Raw genomic sequence first — 25,556 nt, 5'->3', positions numbered from 1 at the left:
TCTATAGTATTTTCACAATGTAACACTATATGTTCTCGTGTACCTAGTTCTCCACATTCACAATATGCATCATCTTTTAAGTTAAATCTTTCCAAATATGTTGGGTACGGTCCATGTCCTGTTAAAAAGTGTACTAATCCTTGTTTTGGATTAAAATAATTTGGAATGTTTTCTAATATTGGAATAAAATTGTATAAACGTCTAGATTTTGTTGAATTTTCCCATTCATTTTGTCTTTTTCTATTTATTATTTCTTTTAATTCTCTTTTATTTCTTATATCTAATCCTATTATTTGTATTATTTTTTCATATTTTTCTTTTTTTAGCCAATAATTACATGCTCTTTTTTGTGTTTCTAAATGCATTGGCATTACTCCAGTTAAAACTGTGAGTGCCTGTGTTGCAGTTGTTCCAAATGCTCCCGTCATTCTTACAAGAAATCCTCTCTGAGCTCTATTTAATTTTTCTGCATTTTTTTATTTATTAATCTATGTGCCCATACACTTGAACCGTACCCTACAATTGATGCAAGTATTGTACTTAGGTATATTCTCAACTGTCGGAACGAAATTCTATATTCCTTCTGTGCTAGACTAGCAATGCTATGCATGATCTTTGTTGCCTTTTCACAGACACAACTCATGTGTTTTGTAAATAATTTTTGTTCGTCTATTATAATACCTAAATATCTTGTTTCCATTTTTCTTTTTATTGTTTTCCCTCTAATTTTTATAATTGGATCTCTTTCTAAATTTCCTTTTATTAAACTATATGTTGTTTTTGAATCTGATATTGTTAATTTTACTTTATTCATCCAATCATTTACTCTTATTAATACTTCATTTGATTTATTTTCTAATTCTCTTCTTGAGTTTGCATCTATGATCAACAACAAATCATCTGCATATGCTATGCTTCCAAGCACTTCAGGATCTATAGTCAATTGTTCCAACAGTTCCTCTAGCATTACATCCCAGAACATAGGTCCACATACTGATCCTTGTGGACATCCTTTTGTGATATGTTTTGTCTTTTTTCCTGTTGGACAGCTTAGGCTTGCATATCGGTCTTGGCAGTAGTTTCTGAGATTTCCTTACAGATTCTTTGGACATCTCATTCTTCGAAGTATTTCAAAGAATGACGGCCACCAAAGATTGTCAATAGCCCCAGACACGTCTATAAAGATAATTAAAACATACTTTTTTATGCTTTCATTTACTATTTCAAATACTTTATTTATTGCATCTTCTGTTGATCTACCTTTCAATTTTTTTAAAAATATTTTTTTATAGCAAATACTATGGAAAAATCTTTCAAAATAAAATTACAATTTTATTTTTCATTAAATATTTATAGCAGCTCTTTGTAGCTGGAATATTGTGTGCGCCACTCATTTTTACGGCTTTTATCGGTTTTTATTCTTGTATCAGGATTTTTTCAAAGTTTTTTATAAATTAAATGTATGAACTTAAATTTAATATTTCTCGATTACACATTACAGCATTAGACATTCCGTGTGTATATCCAATCCTGACCACTTGGGCATTATTTGAAAGCTAAATTCAAACGCTACCGATTTGGTGTATTTACGGTTTTCCTATCTCTCATTGAACCTGAGATACCTACATTCACCCAAAAAATATGCCTTGTTGTACCCAGTGCTGTAGCTGTCTTATGGGTGGTCAAACGTCACAAACTACACCGGTTCTGGATCGGCCCTGAGCTCCTCTTGAAACATAAAAAAAATTCAGATCGGTGTAACTTTTCCACAAACATACACATATACTATTGTGTATCATTTTGTCAATCAAAGATAGAATAAAAATTTAATTTTTTAATATAACGCGGGCACATAAATTTGATACACCCTGTATATTGATTTGTAACTATTTATTAGAAGTTAGCTTTTACGCAGTGGGTTTATCCTTAATGAGTTTTCCCTGATGAATTAAAGACATTTGTAAATAAAGTGAAGTGAAAATACAATTTATTTCGGATTATAATTTTAAAAAGATTGTTTTGTTACGGGAAAGGCAAAATCCACAGGTAATTGTAATTATTAGTTTTTAGAAAAATAAGGTGGAGAAATTTGGAATTTTAAGTCCTTTTGTTTAAGCCCAAGAATATTTGTAGAATTCCCGAAAAGTAATTATGATGAGTAGAAGTATTTGTTGAAAGAATGCATGGGTTTTTTCGAATGAAAAAAGAGGAATGTGGAGAGAGAAATGTTTCTGATTGGCTTGGCAATTTGGAATGGGGAGAGAGAAGTTTGAATGTTCAGACAGTTTGGAAAAGGAGATTATTATGTGACCGGCATCCGAGAAGAGTAGTCAAAAGTTTTCGTGAGTAGTTCAGAAGCAAGTACTAGTGGTTATTTGATAGTGAAGAGTAGCTGAAAAGTGGAACGAGAGACAAATCAAATTGAGAAGAAATACCTCTTTGATTCTGTAAAGTCCAAGAGAGTAAGTTACAAGAACTATAGTTATTAAAATTATTTGTGACCCAAGTAAAAAAAGATACTTGGGTCTCAGTAGATTATCATTGTGAGAAAGAGAGGAGAGAGTTTTGGAGTTTATTGAACGAGTACTGGTCAAAAGAGGCCTGGCTCGTGTTTTTGAGAAATAGTTGCTGGTATGCTACTGGATTGATGCTGAGAACGGAGAGGGCTTTGATTGGTAGCCTAACATAATCAACAAGGAAGAGCTGTTTGGGTCAAGAGGAGACATCATTGTGTGTGAATCAAAAAGTTCAGTCAATAACTTATGTGATAGATTTTCTTTATAATCAGAAGTTAATTTTTTTTTGCGTAAAAGCATATGAATTAAGATTCCAACATTTCAAAAATTTAATAGGAAGTATAAGTAGTTTTGCGAATACCTAAATTGGTTTGTTTAGCTTGTTTTATTAATGGTATCAAGAACAAAGCGATAAATATTTGTTTGAATTAGATTAATTTATATGGTAAAAGTTTCATTTGGACAGTTATGCTCACAGGATTTAATTGATAAATTTTCAGAGCATTGCTTTTGATAATAAAGGTAATTGTATGTTTTATTTATGGTGTTTCTATTTATTTCCTTTTTCTATTTTATCCCGATAAGGATCAACTAAGAGATACTGAAGCCACGAGAAAGGATAAGTATAACCTAAGATAATTTAGTTATTTTTTTTTTATGACAAAAAGGCACCCTGAGATTTTTCTTAATTTTTTTTATGTATGATTTGCGACAATTGAATAATTAATTAAATAAATACTAATTAATATAAAAGTAAGAGAAAGCAGATCATAACAATACATACATACCCATAAACATTTTCTTGTTTTTAAATAATAGAAATTAATTAAAATTTCTGAGCTCGGTAATATTTGAATGGAATACCGATTTTCAAAATTAGACATGCGTTAGAAAGGCAATGATGATCAATACTATCAGAAGCCGCAGAGGTCTGACTTAAATTTTCGAAATTTTTGGGAATTTTGGAGACGAGAACAAAAACAGACCCTAAGTGGGGAGGCCCATAAAACCCACACCCTTTGACCAAAACAGTTGGTTGATATACGGATTGACGGGTGTTTTCCTACACTTTCCCATTTTTCAATTCGGTCAGGTTGCCAGAATCGAAAATTTCGCGTATATAATAGTGTCGAATTTAGAGGGATGTGCGCCGGTGGCGAGAACTAAGTACCGTTCTCTGTGATAAATTAAATACACTTAATCCCGAGTTCCCTTTATCTGATAAAAATGCTTCTTTTTTCGATCTCGACTCAATCACTTCGAAACACTTTACGTGACTTTTTTCAGGCCACATCCTTTCAAAATAACGTCCTGCTTTACCCATCAAAATATAACTTCCTACAATACAACATTATATTTGCAAAACTCGTATGGTATACATACCTCATGTCGCAACACGTGTTAAAGACTATTATATCCTTTAATTTTTCAAAGAATAAACATCCTAGGAACTTTATCTGAGTCAATTTATCATGATTTCAAAGATATAATGCAACACTTTGTTAATTTACTAGATAGGTGTACAATAATAGAAACGACGGTTCTCGATTATGGAATTAGATTACGTAATTTTTTAATAGTAAACATACTCACGTAATAGCAGGTCTGCATAGCAGGTTAACCAGCAACCGTGATAAAACAGATATTATCTAGTACATATATAGGTATCATTTTGTATTTTTTGGCAAATGGGGACTGTTGCTAAAAGTAAAATCACAGTTTTCTACTTGTATTGTTTATATACCTACAGTAGGAAAAATGAAAGAATACCCATGAACGAACATATAAAACACACTGTATTTTCCTGTCACGGTGTCACACAAACAATTGGCCAGCGTAAGTACATGTAATAATTATTGTTACATGTACTTGCACTGGACAATTTTCTTTGTGACACGGTGACAGGAAAATACAGCTTGTTTTATATGTTCGTTCATGGGTATTCTTTCATTTTTCCGACTGTATATGTGTATACAGTATCATGCAATCGTGCAATAGGAAGAAATTCGTTATTTCGTAAGCCAGCGACTTTAAGGAAAAATCCTGAAACAGGTCGATATTTACTTTTGATTTATGATTTTTTGAAATATATAGGGACATCATCCATATTGGCGTGATGACGTAATCGATGATTTTCTTTAATGAGAATATGGGTCGTGTGCTAACTCATTTAAAAGGTTATTCAATTCTCTATTCAGTAATATAAACATTAACATAATTATTTATAGAGGATGTCCAAATAGTTATTTATGATATAAGTGTTAAAAGTACACGTTTAAGGCACGCATGTGAAAGTTTGCAGAATGAGCGAAGCGAATTCTGCAATTCACATGAGTGCCTTAAAAATGTACTTTTTAACACGTATATCATACAATATTTTTTCTGCAAACGTCTTATATATCAACAATTAAAATTTATTCATTCTCAATTACAGGACAATATCTACAAAAACTTTTACTTGAACTTGATTGACATTCCATTTTTATATTTTTCTTGACATTACATCAAAACTGCCTAAACTGCCAGTACGTAAATTATAACAACTATAGAATAACATCTTACTTTTATTGTTGTATATTCTAACAAATTTTAATAGTTTTTTCTACAAACGTATTAAAAATGCAATAATACAGTTTAAATTAAATTTTAAAAAACCTTTTTCCACTTACCTCTACCGAAAGTATACTTTTCCGGACCTGATTGGAGGTAAAGTAGGGAGGAAAAGTAAAAGTGACGTCATGGTATTTCATTCATGAAATATAACTTATTGACGCCCTGTACAATACCTAGTTTCTATTACGTAAGTATCTATACATTTTAACGTTTATTTAAAAACACTCTGTATTTTGCAAAATGGTAAAAAAACAGTAAATTGTTATTCTGATTTAACAATGTTTACATTAATAATTTGACTTATATTTGACAGTTGACAGTTATATTGTACCTACTTGTTAGTTTTAGTTCTACTAAATTTTGTTGGTTAGTTAAATAAACTAAGTAAAAATGAAAAAATAACTTGTTATTTGAGGAAGGTGGAAAAACCATATGTATAACATGGGAGTAAAGTGCCTTTTCCTCCCTTGAATGATTACTGCCCTCCGCTACGCGTCGGGCAGTAAACTTCATTCTCGGGAGGAAAAGTAGCACCTTCCTCCCTTGTTATACAAATAGCTATTAAACCACCTTTTTCAAATTGCGCAAGTTGTACTATTAATATTAATGTTAATAAATGAAATATAAATATTTTGACGTTTCACAATTTGACAATTCACTTTTAACTGCATTGCCTTAAAAATTTTAAAAGTAGCATTTTTAACGCTTCTATGGAGTGCTAAAAATTGCATTTTTAACACGGTTGTAGAAAAACAATTTTTTTTGAATTAAATTAATTGACAGAAAAAGAAGCATGTATGTAATTTATTTACTACTGCTAGCAGAAAAAAATTGTTTTTTATATATAAACATTATTTTTCGCTTACTTTCAATGTTCAAACTGCCACCCATCTGCCTCTCGGCAGTTAGAACAATGGATTTAAGCAAAAGCAATGTTTATTTATCAAATAATAGCTATTTGTATAACAAGGGAGGAAAGTGCTACTTTTCCTCCCGAGAATGAAGTTTACTGCCCGACGCGTAGCGGAGGGCAGTAATCATTCAAGGGAGGAAAACACACTTTACTCCCATGTTATACATATGATTTTTCCACCTTCCTCAAATAGCAAGTCATTTTTTCATTTTTATTTAATTTATTTTATGTAACTAACCAACAAAATTTATTAGAACTAAAACTAACAAGTAGGTACAATATAACTGTCAACTGTCAAATATAAGTCAAATTATTAATGTAAACATTGTTAAATCAAAACAACAATTTACTGTTTTTTACCATTCTGCAAAATACAGGGTGTTTTATAAATAAACGTTAAAATGTATAGATACTTACGTAATAGAAAATAGATATTATACAGGGCGTCAATAAGTTATATTTTATGAATGAAATACCATGACGTCACTTTTACTTTTCCTCCCTAGGGAGGAAAAATATTTTCCTCCCTAGGGAGGAAAAGTACAACTTTGCTCCCTACAATCAGGTCCGGAAAAGTATACTTTCGGTAGAGGTAGGTGGAAAACATTTTTTCTGTTTTCTAACAGCAGTAGAATGTATTTTAAATTAAATAATTTATGTGCATACATTCTATTTTTTGTGTCAATTAATTTAATTCAAAATAATTTTTTGACACCCTTTATAAATAATTATGTTAATGTTTGTATTACTGAATAAAGAATAATTGAATAAACTTTTTAATGAGCTAGCACACTCTTTCTCATTTAAAACCCGATTACGTTATCACGTCCAGATGGATGGCGTCACTAGTATGATATATGTATACGTCAAAAAATCATAATTAAAAAATAAAAATTTATTCCAAACATTTGGACCGTACTGCACATAAATTAATAACAGACTTGGTTAAAAACGCACAACTCCAATTTTACAAGATGATGATGATATTTATCAAAAGCGAAAATATTTCAAAGAGACAAAAGCGCTAATGGAAATACGACGAAACCTAAGCGAGAAATAAGAGAGAGAGATACAAAGAAGAATATAGAAAACAAAATAAAAAAAATTCAGCAGTAATTAAAAAAGATATGAGGTGATAATATGAGGTGATTGGAAGGGTACATATATCTCTTATTTTGCATATTAAAGTCAGATGGTTATGGTTGTATCGAGGGAAAGCACTAACCCGTTTTCTTGAGTTAAGGGACGAGGCGCGTACCTTTTTTAAAAAAACAATTTTGAATTAAAAAGCCAATTTTTTGATAATATAATAATTGGTTACTTAGAATTGCCTATTTAATGTATTTTTACATTAACTCTCCAGGGCAAAACAAGTAAGAGCGAGGCACCATTAGTGCGTTGCGCTGCGTTGCGACGTCGCAACGGAACAACGCATCAGGACGTGGCCCTATTAGAGCGAGGCCCCATTAGTGCGTTGCTCTGCGTTGCGTTGCGACGGCGCAATGGAACAAAGCATCGTAAGGTAGCCCCATTAGAGCGAGGCACCATTAGTCTGTTGCGATGCGTTGTCACGTCGCAACTAATCAACGCAAGGGACAGGCCTCGTTAGTGCGTTGCGTTGCGACGTTGCGTTGCGACGGCGCAATGGAACAAAGCATCGTAAGGTAGCCCCATTAGAGCGAGGCACCATTAGTCTGTTGCGATGCGTTGTCACGTCGCAACTAATCAACGCAAGGGAGAGGCCTCGTTAGTGCGTTGCGTTGCGACGTCGCAACGGAACAACGCATTGTATGCCACACTTGCCTTGCGATGACACTGCCATCGAAGAACACCCTTGTCCGTCGATCCGTTAAAACATAGCTACTGATCGACGCGACGCAGCGCAACGCATTAATTAGGCCACGTCCCGATGCGTTGTTTTGTTGCGACGTCGCAACGCAACCCAGCGCAACGCACTAATTGGGCTTCGCTCTTAGTGCGTTGCGTTGCGACGTCGCAACGGAACAACTTCACAACGCATCGGGCCCATGTGTTGTGAGGCCCCATCAGTGCGTTGCGCTGCGTCGCGTCGATCAGTTGCGATGTTTCAACGGATCGACTGACAAGGGTGTTCTTCGATGGAAGTATCATCGCAAGGCAGGTGTGCCATACAATGCGTTGTTCCGTTGCGACGCAACGCAACGCAGCGCAAAGCACTAATGGGGCCTCTCTCTAATGGGGCCACGTCCTGATGCGTTATTCCGTTGCGACGTCGCAATGCAACGCAGCGCAATGCACGAATGGCGCCTCGCTCTTAGTGCGTTGCGTTGCGACGTCGCAACGGAACAACGTCACAACGCATCGGGACGAGGCCTCATCAGTGCGTTGTGCTGCGTCGCGTCGATCAGTTGCGATGTTTTAACGGATCGACTGACAAGGGTGTTCTTCGATGGCAGTGTCATACAATGCGTTGTTCCGTTGCAACGCAACGCAACGCAGTGCAAAGCACTAATGGTGCCTCGCCCCTGCGTTGTTCCGTTGCGACGTAGCAACGCACTAATGGGGCCTCGACCTAAATGTATTTATTGTACACGTACAAAATCTTGATTCCGAGAAAGAATAGAATTTTGGACAATTTGTAAGCGCTCCAAGGAGTCCGATTGTTTCCCAACAATAAAAGACTTTTTAGAAGAAGAAAAGGTTGACAAGTCAGAGGCATTTATTGGAGAAATTATTCAACATCTGAAAGGATTGAGTGAAATTTTAATACGTATTTTCCAAATAAACAGCAGATTCAGATTACATAATATATCAAAATGAATTGTGTAAACATTTATTTTCAATCCTATTTCAATTTTCAATTTATTTTCTATAAATTTGTAGAAAAAAATTAAGAGAGCTTGTACACCTCGACAACTAGAAGACGAGCGGCACACCCTAAAAAAAACGCTTATTTCTCGAGATACTGACCATGAAGAGGTGAATGGCCAATTCTAGTCATACCTTATGTTTTTGATGGTGCTGAAAACGACAATAAGGTATATTTTGAATTTTATGTGGGGAAGCATTGTCAAAATCGCAATTTTATCCTAAAAATAAAAAAAAAAATGAAATCACGTTTTTTTGCGTTTACCTCGATACAACTCTGTTCCATTTTAATATTTTTTCTGAAATTTTTACAGTATATAGCTCTAATATTTCTGAAGACAACGGTAGTTGTCTTTTAAGCTTTTAGTATTATTCTGATAAAGGTTATGATTTTTTTAAAGTAAAAGGTGCAGATTTGTGTATTACAAAGTTTAATCGTAAAAGTTGATTGACGAAATTTGAAATTAACCTTTTTAATCACGTTTATGTTAAAATATAGCATACAAAGAAGTTTTCTGGAACGTATTAGATCAAAATGTTTTACAGAAAAAAAATAGTGCAACTTAAAAATAAGCAACAAAATAACGCTTATTTTTCGAGATACTGACCATGGGTGGTGAATGGCTAATTTTAGTCTTACATTATATTTTTGACGGTGTTGAAAACGAAAATGAAATTTATTTTTAATTTTCTGTGGGGAAAAATTGACAGAATCGCAATTTTACCCTAAAAAAAAATTAAATCAGGTTTTTTGCGTTTAGCTCGCTACAACTCTGTTCCATTTTAATATTTTTTTTTTCTAGACGTTGTACGGTATAATATACCGTAATATACGGTATAATATACCATAATATTATTATGTTGCTCACCTTTCTAAAGACAATGGTACCTGTTTTAAATATTTAGTCTTATTATAATAAAAGTTATGACTTATTTAAAGTAAAAGCTGCAGATTCGTGGATTGCAAAGTTTAATCGCAAAAGTTGACTGACAAAATTTGAAATTTTGATTTTTAATTACATTTTTGTTAAAACATTGAGTACAAAGAAGTTTTCTGATAGTTTTAGATCAAAATGTTTTATAGAAAAGAGATGGAGCAACTTTTAACATCAACGTTATAAATTCCAAAAATAACGCTAATTTTTCGAGATACTGATCGTGGGTGGTGAATGGCTAATTTTGGTCTTACTTAATGTTTTTGATGGTGTTGAAAACAACTTTATTTTAAATTTTAGGTGGGAGAACATTTTCAAAATCGCAATTTTGCCCTAAAAAGAAAAAAATAAACCACGTTTTTATTAAAATTAAAAGTTGCACCATCTAGATCTAAAACTCCCCATAAGACTTCTTTAGAGTCTGTAGTTTAACATAAACGTGATCAAGTAGATAAATTTTAAATGTCCCTTAATTTTTGCGATTTAACTTTGCAATTCAAGAATCTGCTCCTTTTATTTTAAAGAATCCATAACTTTTATGAGAAAAAGAATGTTAGTCTACAACAGACTTCATGGTCTTCACCAAGGTGAGAAATATATATGCTTTAAACATTTCAGAAAAAAATATTAAAATGGAACGGAGTTGTAGCGAGTTAAAGGCAAAAAAACGTGATATCATTTTTTTTTTTCATCTTTAGGTTAAAATTGCGATTTTGACAATGTGGCCTCACATAAAATTCAAAATAAACGTCATTTTCATTTTCAGCACCATCCAAAATATAAAATAAGACCAAATTAGCCATTCACCGCCCATGGTCAGTATCTCAATTTTTAGGATGTAGGTATAACGTCTATATTAAAAGTTGCACCATTTTCTTTCTATAAAACATTTGTATCTAAAACTTTTTAGAAAACTTCTTTGTACTCTATGTTTTAACATAAACGTGATTAATTAAGATAAATTTCAAATTTCGTCACTCAACTTTTGCCATTAAACTTTGCAATTCACGAATCTTCACCTTGTAGTTTAAAAAAATCATAACTTTTACTGCAATAAGACCAAAAGCTTGAAACAGATACCGTTGTCTTCAGAAAAGCGAGCAATATTATACTGTGTAAATTTTAGAAAAAAATAGTAAAATGGAGCGGAACAAAGTTGTAGTGAGGTAAACGCAAAAAAACGTAATTTCATTTTGTTTTATTTTTAGGGTAAAATTGCGATTTCGACTATGTCCCCTGTTTGTAATTTCATGTGACTATTTCATGTCACATGAAATTCAAAATAAACCTCATTTTCGTTTTCAACATCATCAAAAACATACAGTATGACTAAAATTGGCTATTCACCTCTCCGTGGTCAGTACCTGGTCATTTTGGGGTGCCTGCAGCTCGTCTATACGGTTATAAGAGATTTTCGATTGTGTAAGTATGTATCTACAGTTGAGTCCGCGAGTTTTTACCATAGATATAACAGAATAGATTAGGCCAGTTCGAAAAATAGCGTAACGCGGAACAGTTCTGGTCGGTGGTCTATCTATCTCTCTCTACCGGCGCTTAGCTTTCTCTCTCTAGCATATGATGGCCGCCGCCTGTGTGTCACTGTCGTTCCGTTATTCCCACCTCTTGGTAGATACGCTCACACTCGCACGACAGACAAAGATAGCTAGACCACCGTACTTGATATCGGCGTTACACCCCGATGCATTGAGTGGCATATGACTAGCCTGATCTATTTTCTTTACATATCTCTGGTTTTTACCCGTGCGTCATCATTTAAAGCATACGAAATAAGTCGGAAATCTATTTCACGCAACAACAACTGACAGAAAGTGGCTACTGTTCCGATTACGGGTTTTATTATAAAATTTGACGTTATCAAATATATAGAATGTCAAATGTAAGTTTTGCTTGAAAATTTTTGTGCAGAATTACAGCTACATTTGAAGTATCTTAATAAATTATTTTATTATTATTGATTAATAAATAAATAAACAATTTATAAAAAAATTCAATAACATAAATTTTATTTTTGTTATTTTATTCACTTTGACGGAAATCTAAACACAGTCATTTCTTTACCGTGTGAATGACGTTAGCTTTGTATGTTTTAAATATTAATTGCCAAAATATAATTATTTACCTTAAAATTTCAAAGCCCAATATAAAATTAGTTGTGAAAACAACTGTTTGTGTAATATAAAGAAACTTCAAAACGCAAAAATTCGACAAAAACCGCAAAAAATTCAACTGACTGACAGCCACAAAATTAAACAAAGCAGAAACGTCAAACAAATTGTGCTTAAAATATGAAAACATACCGAATCGTCTTTTTTTGTACCTATCTCTTTTCAATGCACTGACTCTAGATGGTTCATAAAAATAACATGTGTTTTTACTTAATAACAAACGTCAGCACGTCATATCATGAGTTTCATGCGTGGAAGATAATGATGCTAGATAAAAAGTATGTGTTTTATCTCGCCAGGTGTTAATGACGCACGGGTAAAGACTCGCGGACTCAACTGTATGTATTATTTTCAAAGCACGAGATGTCAACAGGAGAATACGAAACTTTTATTGAAATGACATCTGATTCATCATTGTAAAATTTTAAATTAATGCCATTAACGGATTTCTAGTGCGGTATAAAAATGAATATCCTCCATTGTAGCAATTGCTACAATGATACGGTCTTTTAAAAGACCGTATTGGTGCTTTTACCATTTGTAACCACATAATGTGTGCGAAACGGGGTTCTTAGCTTATTTGTCGACAAAATCTAAATACCGGAACAGACTTAATGCCAAACCTGGCAGAAGAATTAAGCCTAATATTGAGTATATTATATAAGTAAGTACATATGGGTAATGTGACCCGTATGCGCGCCAATGGAGAATATTAAATTCTTAATTGTATGTCAAAAAATGCGCAGTAACTACCTCTTAAAACCAACCCAATCTCATTTGCATATCTCAAACGGTTTTAGAGCAATAAATAAATCGTCAGTTTGTAAGAAAAATTTCAACATCCCGTACCTCGGAAACGAAGGATTTCCGGACATATCATAAAGCAAACTGTCATTATTTTTTCATGCAGAATTACCCCTTGAAGTTTGTCGCACTGATTTAGAAACACCCTGTATTGATGAAGAACATGGCTAGTTGTTAAAGTGCCTAACTTATATTATCCAACAGAAGCGAATGAATCAAAAAACAGAATGTTAAGAAAACCTGAGGTTATAGTTGGGTTTTAATTTCAGTATTTTATAAATGCTAGAATATTTCACAAAGTGTGGTGAACTTTGAGAAAAAAAAACACAGTTTGATTTGTACACCCGATATACAATGACAATTTACCTGTCTAGCAACAATGTTATCACACCGATATTGTTAAAGAATAAGGCTATAACATATTAAAAACGTCACTTAGATCGGTAAACAGGTTTAGGAAATTCGAGCCCATTAAAAATGACCCTTTTTTTAAGGTGGTACGTTAATTTCTTGGAGTAGTGTATTATTGGGGTACATTTACAGGGTACATGGTTTCTACCCATGTGATTTTCTGACGCGCTCGAGTAACTGCAAAAATCCCCGCTTGGGTTCCCCTACCATTGCCTTTTTTATTTAAAATCATTTTGAATAATTGAACGACCTTTATTGATCTCCGGTTATTCTTGGATTTACCCATCATATGATGTCACAAAGAATCTGACCTTCATGCATATACTATCAATATCACGATTCCATTCTTTTTATCGGGATGTGACTTTAAACTTTTGTTAAATATTACCGAGTTTTGTTAATTTCAATATAATTTGTTTCTATCATACATACGTACATAATTCAATTACTGATATAAGGATAGGTACGTTAAATATAATAAAGGATATGTTAAATACTATAAAAATGCATAGCTTTGGGTCTTAAGAGATCGAACGTATATACCGCGTACCAATAAAAAATTTATTAATAGCAAGCTGAAAATTTGATAATAGCTTAACGGTGTCAAGTTGAACAAACTTTGATGTTTTAATTGTGGAACAGGTTAAAAATTTGGAACCTCAGACTACGAAAACGTCCCATGTATTTTGTCAGACAGAAACATTTTCTCATACAGGGTGATTGATTAGTGTGATATAGCTCAGTAGATCCGCTATACTTAGTAATAGATAGAATAAAAGTTAATAAAAGTTAAAAAATTTTAACCAACTGTGAGCTTCACATTACAAAATTGGAATGTTACAGGGTGTTCGAAAACATAGTGGCAGACCAAACTTTTGTTTTTTTTTTAACAAAACACCGTATATTTTATTTTATATTCGAAATCTTCTTAACGTCTCCATTACAAAAATATAAAGGTTTATTATGTTATACAGAGTATTTACAAAGTTATAACCAATTTTCTATGAAAATCGGCATTCCGGCTCCTTTTCGTCAGCTCCCTGACACAAGAAACAAGTTCAGCTCCCTGTATAAATAAAAATAAGTTCAACAGCAATGGTTTATTGGTGCCGTACTTTTTTGTTGATTGTCAACATTTTTAGGAATTGTTGATATTGCGAATTTTCTTTATATCAAATACAGGGTGAGTCACAATGCAAGTATGTAGGTACATTCTTTTCTTAAAAATTTTAAATGGAATACCCTGTATTTTATATCACTATTGAAAAGTATCATTACCGTACTTTAATTTGTATATAATATTCCCTACGTCCAAAGTTGTTAGTTTTCGAGATATTTTCATTTTTCCGAGCAAATTATTAATTAGGTGCCTAACATAATAATAAAGTTACGCATATTAACTGAACTGTTTTTATGAAATGTAACTTCATCTCCAAATAGTAAATTATCAGTAGTAATTGCACAAGAGCTCTAAAATTATTGAATTTTTCCCGAGTGACACTTTGACAGTTTTAATTTCACGAGCCAAAGGAGAGTGAAATTATGTCAAAGTGTCACGAGGGCAAAAATTCTATATTAATTTTAGAGATCGAGTGCAATTTGTTGCGATTATTTCATGAATAAAACTGTTCAAAACCAAAATTTTATTGTAATTTATTTATGTAAGTACAAATTAGTACAATTAAACAAACAGTTGTTATAAATATTAATTTGACGGTTGAAAGTCATCACTTTTATAATTTTTAAAACATTAATTGTCATTAATGTCACTGAATGTATTTTTTCGTAGCAACGAAGGGCATCTGACGTAATATACTTGACGACGGGAAATTCTTTCTATTGGTCAGAATCTCCTATGAATGAAATAATCGAAAAAATCTTTCAGTCAATTGATTTTATCTAAGGTCCATTCACAAAATAATATTCTCTTTTCAGAATCTTCTTGAATTAATTCTAGATAAAATTGAATGCGGTAAGGGTGCATTATGTTTTTTGTAAGAATTCTTTGCAGTGAGTAGTAAATTAGTTCGTTTGCTTTGAAAATATTTCATATAATATATGTACTTGTATGTTGATTTTCAGTAACTGCCAGCAACACAGTTATTTCGTTTTTCTCTGTTACAGTACTTTTTGTTCGTTCGAATTTTTTGTACATAACTGAACCAGTGCGGTTAAAATTAAATCCTTAATTTTTCAAAGCTTGCTTTTGTAGGTTGTCATCTTTCAGGAAACCGTTCGTGATAAATTCTTAATGATAATAACGCATTTTTATTGCAATCTTCCAATTCCAGATCATATAATATACTATTTCATCAACAGTAACATTCATCTTAACTATTTAATAACACAATAGGGCTTTTCATTCACTGTCATTTGTTTCGAGCTTCTGTCATATGTCGTATCATCCGTGTATATTAATATTATACACAGATTATACAACATAAGAAGACAGACGCTCGAAATAAATGACAATCGATGAAAAGCCCTATAAACAAACAATTATGGTGAACCGTCAGTTTTAGACAATTTAGTCATGGCTTACTTACAATTTGGAAAAATTTAGACAGCTTATTAATAATTTGCTCTGAAGAATGAAAATATTTCGAAAACTAGCTATAGACATAGGGAATATTACACAAAAATTAAAGTACGGAAATCTTACTCTTCGATGGTGACATAAAATACAGTGTAGATATTTAAAATTATGTACTTAGAAAATAATGTAGATACTTGCGTTTTGACTCACGCTGTATTCGATATAAAGAAAATTAGCAATATCAACCATTTTTAAAAATTTTGACAATTAACAAAAAAATATGGCACTAACAAACCATTGCTGTTGAGCTTATTTTTATTTATACCGGGAGCTGAACTTGTTACGATTTTAACAGAAAATTGGTTACAACTTTGTAAATACCCTATATAACATAACAAACCTTTATATTTTTGTGATGGGGAAGTTAAGATAATTTCGAATATAAAATAAAATATAGGGTGTTCCATTTAAAAAAACATAAGTTTGGTCTGCCACTATGTTATTGAACAGCGTGTAACATTCTAACTAATTTTGGTAATGTGAAGCTCAAAGTTGGCTACAATTTTTGTTATTAACTTTTATTGCTAACTATTACTATAGCGGATCTACTGAGCTTTATCACACTAATCGATCACCTTGTATATTATATAAAGTTTGCTATTGAATGAACTGAAAAACAATTTGCTAGTTTTCACAATCACAAAATTGTCAGGATGACACGTTCCACAATTAAAATCACGTTTCACAATTAAAACTTCCCCTGTTACAGTGTTCCCATACATCAAAGTTTGTCCGACTAGACACCGTTAAGCTATTAACAAATTTTCAGCTTGCTAAATCAACTTTTTTTGGTACGCGGTATCCAGGCCTATATTATATACTACCTACTTATTTTACTGAGATTAATCAATATTATTAATGAGTTTTATGTTAGCTACAAAGATGTTGTTATATCAATCAAAGTAAAGTATAATTGAAATAATTAAGATCTATAAATAGGGAACCATTATCTAATCATAATACCTAATTAATAATTTATTGTACTATTATCAGAAAAGGATGTCTACTTCTCTGAAGAAGCAGAAGAATGTGTGAAATACTTCTATTATTTACTTACTTTCCGTATCCGGAACACCAACAACCTTAAATTCTACACTGCCAATGGTTGGCCACAGAGATTGCTCTGTTATTTGCTAAAATTAGCTCTTCTTCCGTGCAGGTCTCTCTCATCCCTGTGCACGATAGTAGATAGTGACGATTCTGAACCGTGGCAAGCCTTTTTTAGAAAACTTTTCTGAGATCTTAGTCTGGTGGTCATAGAAGGGTGTCTTCAATCGTCTCCTGCTTCTTTCATTGTATCTCTGACGTGGCCTGTCTTCTGATAGATGGTGGAGCGATTCCAACGATGGGATACACCGTACACCTCTTCGACAGGTGTCAATTTAAGGCAACCCTACTATACGAAACGTTTCATCAAGAGCCACATCGACGTTTTTAGCGTGGTCATAGTTTGCCCACACATTGGTGCTCCAAACTCCGCGGCCGAAAAACATAATGCTATGGCAGAAGTACGGAAAGTACGTGGTTGTGCTCCCCATTTTGTATTAGTTAGTTGGCGGGTGATATTACTTCTGGCTCTTACTTTTTTTCTTAACATCTTGATAGTGGTATCGATAAGGCAGAGCTCTATCCAGACGTACGCCGACCTATTATGGTGTCTCGATGTATACCAGCCAGCATCCTTAGGAATTGTTTATTTCTAAGGTTAAGAGCACACACATGGGTTTTTGTGGGATTGGGTTTCAGATGGTTTCTATCATAGTATAGTGCTAACTCTTCTAGGGCACTTGGGAGTTTTACTTCTACTTCATCGAAGGTTCTTCCTTGAGCTGTCACAACTGTATATTATCGTAAATAAATTGTCTTGTTTGTTGGTTTATGGGTTGGTCGTTGGTGTATATGTTGTATAAATAGAATCGACACGAGAACACTTTCTTGTGGGAGTTCATTTTTTGGTCCCTCTATCGACTGTTCTTTGACTGGAGCATTACTATATTCTAGAGGAGACATTTCACTAGACTAAATCACCTAGTTACTTATCCCTAACTTTTTAAAAAGTCGGAAATCCTTTCTAGTTTCGTAGAGTTTCGCCAGCAGCCGTTGATGGTTACCTGTGTTATAGGCGGCAATTAGGTTTATGAACTCTACTTCTGTTATTTCTCTCCGTTCAAAACCATCTTCAATATGTTGGGTGAGATTAAGGATTTGACTGCAGCAGCACTTTCCGGGTCAGAACCCTACTTGATCTAAAAAAATTCTACACAGTCTCTACAGATTCAGCGGTCCAGTTCATTGTTCAGTATCATTATTTCAAACGCATTAAAAATGTGACACAAAAGTGAGACAAATCTAAAACTTAATAAAAAATGTGAAAAAAAATTTTTTAGGAAACGCTTTTCTTTAGTTACGAGTGACTAAAATTAAAAATATAAAAAAATCAACTAAAAAGCAAAAAATAAAAGAAATTGAAAAAATCTAACACATTCGTCAAAGAAAAGCGTGGTGCGTCTTCATCGAATAAACGGTTTTCGCTCCACGCTTTTCTTTAACGAATGTGTTAGATTTTTTCAATTTCTTTTATTTTTTGCTTTTTAGTTGATCTTTTTATATTTTTAAATTTAGTCACTCGTAACTAAAGAAAAGCGTTTCCTAAAAATTTTTTCACATTTTTTATTTTTTACTTTTTAGTCCTACACTTTTCAAACATTAAAATATATCGTCACGTTTATTAAAATATGTATAAAACATATGATGTACTAACATGAAAAGTAGTCGGAATCGGCAAAAAATTTGAAACTTTATTGTTTATTTATGAAGCATAACTTCATATAGTTCATATCATTAGCTACAATCCGTAAAAGTTTCAAGTTTTTATATTGTAAAAAACAAGAGAATTTAAGCATTTTACATTAAAATCGTTTTTTTTTATTTAAACAATTAATAAACATAAAAAAATCTTTTTTATTGACTATTCGTGTAAGGCAGTCAAATTAACGTCAGAAGATTTGACGCAAACTATTGAACTAAATAAAAGCGTTTAAAAAAAGACTAAGTTTTCACTCTAATGGCATATAAAACAACATACCTAATGCTATTCTACGTCCCACCAGAATGAAAACAATGGGAACCTTCTCTGGTTACACCTCCGAGGCTTCTACAATTTGCAAGCCATACGAATGCTGAGACTAAGGAAGATGAGGGAATTCTACAATTTACAATTCACGTCCCATCTGCTCAGCGCGGTAAAGTTCCAACGAGAATGGTTCCCTTCATACTCCAATCAGAGTAAATGTAAATCAAAAATGAAAAACCATTTTCATATTCGTTGCAAAACGAAAATACAGCAGAACCATATTCTAGTCCAATCAGAGAGTGCAGCAAGCACCTCTACCGGTTTCGAAACTTATTAGTCTCTCATCAGGAGGCACATATGCTGCTCTATCTGATCCAACCAAAACAAACCCCCAGCGTGCAGTCCCGGATTGCAACGAACGAAATGGCATAGATGTCCTAGCGGCAACTGCTAGCAAAAAGACTAAGTTTTCACTCTAATGTCATATAAAACAACATAATGCTATTCTACATCCCACCAGAATGAAAACAATGGGAACCTTCTCTGGTTACACCTCCGAGGCTTCTACAATTTGCAAGCCATACGGATGCTGAGACAAAGGAAGATGAGGGAAATCTACAATTTACAAATCATTCCCATCTGCTCAGCGCGGTAAAGTTCCAACGAGAATGGTTCCCTTTATACTCCAATCAGAGTAAATGTAAATCAAAAATGAATAACCATTTTCAATTTCGTTGCAAAACGAAAATACAGCCGAACCATATTCTAGTCCAATCAGAGAGTGCAGCTTGCACCGTATGGCTTGCAAATTGTACAAGCCTCGGAGGTGTAACCAGAGAAGGTTCCCATTGTTTTCATTCTGGTGGGATGTAGAATAGCATTATGTTGTTTTATATGCCATTAGAGTGAAAACTTAGTCTTTTTGCTAGCAGTTGCCGCTAGGGCATCTATGCCATTTCGTTCGTTGCAATCCGGGACTGCACGCTGGGGGTTTGTTTTGGTTAGATCAGAGAGAGCAGCATATGTGCCTCCTAATGAGAGACTAATCAGTTTCGAAACCGGTAGAGGTGCTTGCTGCACTCTCTGATTGGACTAGAATATGGTTCGGCTGTATTTTCGTTTTGCAACGAAATTGAAAATGGTTATTCATTTTTTTTTACTCTAAAACTTTTTGTATCCTCCGGATTCTTCCCTGTGTCAAACATAAATGTAAATGTGTATGTCATCTTATTTTTTGATAGAAGAGTAATTGTGTAACCGCCAATTGTTATTGTTCAGGTTATATGATATAACAAAATTGAGGTTATGCTGAGATATAACCAATGACATATAAGAGGATATAACCTATCAATGGATATAACCTCAACAATATCAATTGGCGGTTAAACCTACACAGCTTCTAACAAAATTCTTTTTTAATCTTTTCTTTGAGGACAATTTCCGGAGAGGACATCGAAACGTCAGTATTTTTTAGGTAGTAATGTAATTATCATTACAACCAAACTGTGGCTAATCCCATATAAACATAAAACTTAACTTGAACATGCCACATGACAACAGTTTTAGCATTACGTACTTTAGTTTTAAGAGAGCATACAAAAGTATTTTTGTAATTATAATTATGAGATAATTATCTTTTTCTACAACCGTGTTAAAAATGCAAGTTTTAGCACTCCATACGAGCGTTAAAAATGCTACTTTAATGCTTTAAAATTTTTATGGCACTGCAATTCGTATTGACCGTATAGGCAATTTTGATGTAATGTCAAAAAAATATAAAAATGGAATGTCATTCAAGTTCAAGTAAAAGTTTTTGTAGATATTGTCCTGTAATTACGTTTGTAGAATAGTTATTTATGATATAAGTGTTAAAAGTACACGTTTAAGGCACGCATGTGAAAGTTTGCAGAATGAGCGAAGCGAGTTCTGCAATTCACATGAGTGCCTTAAAAATGTACTTTTTAACACGCATATCATACAATATTTTTTCTACAAACGTAATTACAGTACAATATCTACAAAAACTTTTACTTGAACTTGACTGACATTCCATTTTTATATTTTTTTGACATTACATCAAAATTGTCTATACGGTAATACGAACTGCAGTGCCTTAAAAATTTTAAAGCACTAGGGCCCTAAAGTAGTATTTTTAACGCTCGTATGGAGTGCTAAAAATTGAATTTTTAACACGGTTGAAAAAAAAAATATTTTATGATATTCGTGTTAAAAAGTTCATTTTTAAGGCACTCATGTGAATTGCAGAACTCGCTATCGCTCATTCTGCAAACTTTCACATGCGTGCCTTAAACGTCTACTTTTAACATTTATATCATAAATAACTATTAATATTGTTCACGAGCTTCTTTTATTATCAAACATTGTTGGTTTCCATCGATGAAGGAATTATTAACATTAATAATGATGAATAATAATTAGAATTTAATAATTCTCTATATTAGCAGTGGTAAGCGATTTTTAATTAGAAAAATATAAAGGGAACGACAACCTGTTTAATTTGAAAATCTACAATTTGGATGTTCCATATATAATTTTAAGATTCTTCCCAATTTCTTCTTCTTCTTCTTCTTCTTCTTCTGCCAATACTTCTTCGTCCATTTGGTGAATTATCTCGTGCTATTCATACTATCCTATCCTCTGCTATTATACTAATTTGCTCGTTCCACTCCTGTTTCCGTTTTGTCACCCGTACATTTGTCTTCTACATTGCATGCTCTTCTTATGTTTTCGCTTCTCTCCCTATCCAACAGACTTTTCCCTGATATTCGTCGAAGTATTTTTCGTTTCTAGTAGTCGCAGTCATCTCGTTTTAGATGTGTCAGGTCTTGTCTCCGATGTGTATGTCAATATAGGTCTAATTGCTGCTTTATAGATTCTTGCTTTTGTGTCTTGTTCTTCTAGATTATGTCATCAAGAGATCCCGCCGCTTTACTTGCTTTTAAGCTTTGTTGTCGTACTTCTTCTTCAACATCTCCGTAACTAGTTGTATATATTCCTTGATATCTAAGCCTGCTTCCTGCTTTATTATTTTCCCATCAATTTCGATTTTAGATTGTAGTGGGTATTTAGATGTTGGCATACATTTGGTTTTTTCTGCTAATGTTATCATATTTTATTTCTTGGCTGTTGTATTGAAGACGTGTGTTAATCTTTGGAAATCGTCTTCTGTCTCAGCGATTAATGCGGCGTCGTCTGCATAACATAATATTTGGATTTCTTTGTTCCCCATTCTGTAACCATGACCGTTACGTACTGCTTCTATTACTTCGTCCAATATTATATTAAAGAGCAGTGGGCTTAACGAGTCACCTTGTCTGACTCCGCTTTGTACTGGTATAAACTGTTAGTTTTCCATTTATGTTTACCTGTATTCGATTATGGAAGTAGATGTTTCCCTTCCCAATTTCAAAGCTGAAATGTTTGGTGGTCATAGATACCATTTTTAAGTAAATTCTTAAAAGAGATAAATTCCCTTTGTATAAGTTTCAATGTCATCAAGAACTTAGGGAAAAAAATAAGAAATGATGAGAGACGAGCGGGACATTTTGATATGAAATTTTAGAGAGATAATGCAGAAAATGTTTATAAAACATTTTGTTTACCGATGAATGTACATTTACATTAATGCCATCGGTACATAATTCGCAAATATTTTACGGCTATCCCTACTTTTTCTGCCTTTACAAAGCACATTATGTGTAGTAAAATTCACACTGGTATGGATATGTAAACATTACTAGAATCTCATTCTACTTGATAATGTCATCATTAACTTTAAAGAGATGGCTTTTGAATGTTCTTGAATAACTGTTATTTGTATAATTGCAAATTATTAATTCAGTTAATAAATGTGATAATTTTTTCACTAACTATGTATTCAGTGATTGTAATAATTTATATGTACAACAAAAACTAATACTCAATCGAGAAAAGAGGAAAAGTATTAGTGATTTTTTAATAATATATTTTTACTATGGAACGCTTACAATTTTGAACATCTTTGACAATAAAATACTTGGATCACAGAATATATCCTGATGTAATCTCTGCTTGGATCTTCCATAAATAATAAACAATGAAACTTTTTATTTTAAGTTCACGTCTCAAAATAGTAAGTTCAAAATATTCCCGATGCCATGTCAAATATTTAAAACTGTCACTGTCTTGTCATCATATTCTATTTGATTCAGTGCGTTGTATGACAACGATAGCGAATGTTCGATTTGGAAAATATCGCCACGGACATGGTGTCCATTTTTTTCGAATCCTGAAAAAACTAATAAATATTTTTAAAAAATTTAAACGCAGAATGAAAGACTAAATTATTATCGAGGGCCAAAAGTCCCTTAGAATAAATAAAACGTTTCTTTTGAATGAGATATTTAAAATTAAAAATCACACTACATTTTCTCTTAGCTTTTCACCCCTTTAATTTATTAAAATAAACATTATAGAAGTTTTCGGGGACTTTCGGCCCTCGGTAAGAACGTAATGTTTCATTCTGCGTTTAAATTTTTCAAAAATACTTATTAGTTTTCTCAGGATTCGAAAAAAATGAATTCCCATTTGAATAGCATTGCAGCCGAAAATACGTACCCATCCCCTTAAATATGAATCAAATGTTCAAAACTATTGGATTTGATCGACAAGAAAGCCTGAGATTGACACTAATAACCAATATCGTTGAAAAATATAAATAGTATATAAATTCCTGGTTAGTTTAAAGAAGAGATGAGATCCTGGAAGAGAAGTGCAGAAGTCTAGATAAAGAAAAAAAATTGGTTTCAAATTGATGGGTGCATTGCATTCTTAAAAACAGTTTTAATAATTAATTATTGTTTAATTGGACCTAACCGTAACATAAAGTGGCCTCTAAGATCCGGAGATCTAGCTTTGGGTCATCTAAAATCCAAAATTCATTCTGCCCAAAAAAGGAACAGATAATGAAGCATTAAAAATGCGAATTAATGAAGAGTTGGCAAAAAAATGCGACGCATTCTGGCTAACGTAGACGAGAATTTTACAATCGATTGAGATACTGCTTAGTACTATAAATGGCGGATTTTTTAAACATTTGTTGTAGCTTTACGTTTAGAAATTATCATAAGTTATTTATTGTTCCTTCTTTAACGGGATGGGTACGAACTTTCGGCTTCAATGCTATTTAAATGGGATTCATTTTTTTCGAATCCTGTGAAAACTAATAGGTATATTTGAAAAATTTAAACGCAGAATGAAAGATTACGTTATTACCGAGGGTCGAAAGTCCCTGAAAACTTCTATAATATTTATTTTAATAAGTTACAGGGATGAAAAACTAAGAGAATATTTAGTGTGATTTTTAATTTCAAATATCTCATTCAAAAGAAACTTTTTATTCATTCTAAGGGACTTTCGGCCCTCGGTAATAAAGTAATCTTTCATTCTGCGTTTAAATTTTTCAAAAATACTTACTATGCAAATAATTTTGCATCTTGTTCCTGTCCCCTTAAATAATAAACATGTACAAGAGACAATCAGGAATCACGGACCCAGTACTTTCAAACTGTTTTAAAATCCATTGAATTGTTGTGTTACCTGGAATTGGTCTAAGAACATCTTACGCTAAATAAAGATCTGGCAGTGATCGCACTATTGCCTGAATAAAACATTGCTAATTTTCAAACAACTGAGCACATTTAATTGATTGTATTGCTTTTTAAACAATAAATCATAAAATATAATAATAATATTGACAATTGAAATATTGTTAATATCTAGCTTCATTGTGACCGAGCGCAACCCACTAGGTTAGGATAGGTTAGGTTAGGTTATATACATTCTTCACTACGTGTGGCCCAACTTTTATAAGTATAAGTTAAATTTTAATCAATTTAAGTCATCAGTGTATAACTATTTTCTATACAGCTACCCTAATGAAAGTAAAATATTAGTGTCTAATAGGATAATGGAATTGTATCAATGTTCTTTCGCCGAGAAAATTATTCAACTCAATTTTAATGAGTTAAATGTGACCTAGAACTATTTTTCTATTGTTAAACAGAATGATTCAGTTAAGCATAAATTTAACATTAATTTCTTAGATAACTGCTCTTTAACATTGTCGTAGTTTTCCTTTTATTGTAAATTAAAACGAAATACGATATTGATACTGAACTAGGAATAATTATTTCAATATTTCAAAATAAGGTACCTATGGATTACTTTTTAGTTAAATTTGTCTAACTTTTATCTTCTATGTATATTTAAAATTACCATAATATTCATAAATTCACCCATTATCGCTTACATAAACTAAAAATAAAATAGCACTTACTTACATGGGCGCCCAGGGGGGGGCGTGGCCCCCCTCTAGCTTTTCGGGTGCTGAAGACTATATATGTATGGTTATCCAAAGTATACAAAATATAATGTGCAACAACTTCACGTCTGCCCCCCCTTAAAATTTTTAAATGGGCGCCCGTGCTTACGTATATCTTTGTATGTACCGGGTGTCCCAATAAGAATGGCTCTCGGCCATATCTCAGGAACCGTTTATAGTAGAGCTTTGAAATAAAAAATTTTATAACAAAAGTTGCCTCAGGAAAAGCCTGGAAATTATTTTCATAATTGTGGGACTACCGCTAGAGGGCGTAATTGAA

This window comes from Diabrotica virgifera, chromosome 7, assembly GCF_917563875.1.
Source record: "Diabrotica virgifera virgifera chromosome 7, PGI_DIABVI_V3a".
In the NCBI taxonomy this organism is placed as follows: domain Eukaryota; kingdom Metazoa; phylum Arthropoda; class Insecta; order Coleoptera; family Chrysomelidae; genus Diabrotica; species Diabrotica virgifera.
Note: the sequence above shows the minus strand (reverse complement) of the source record.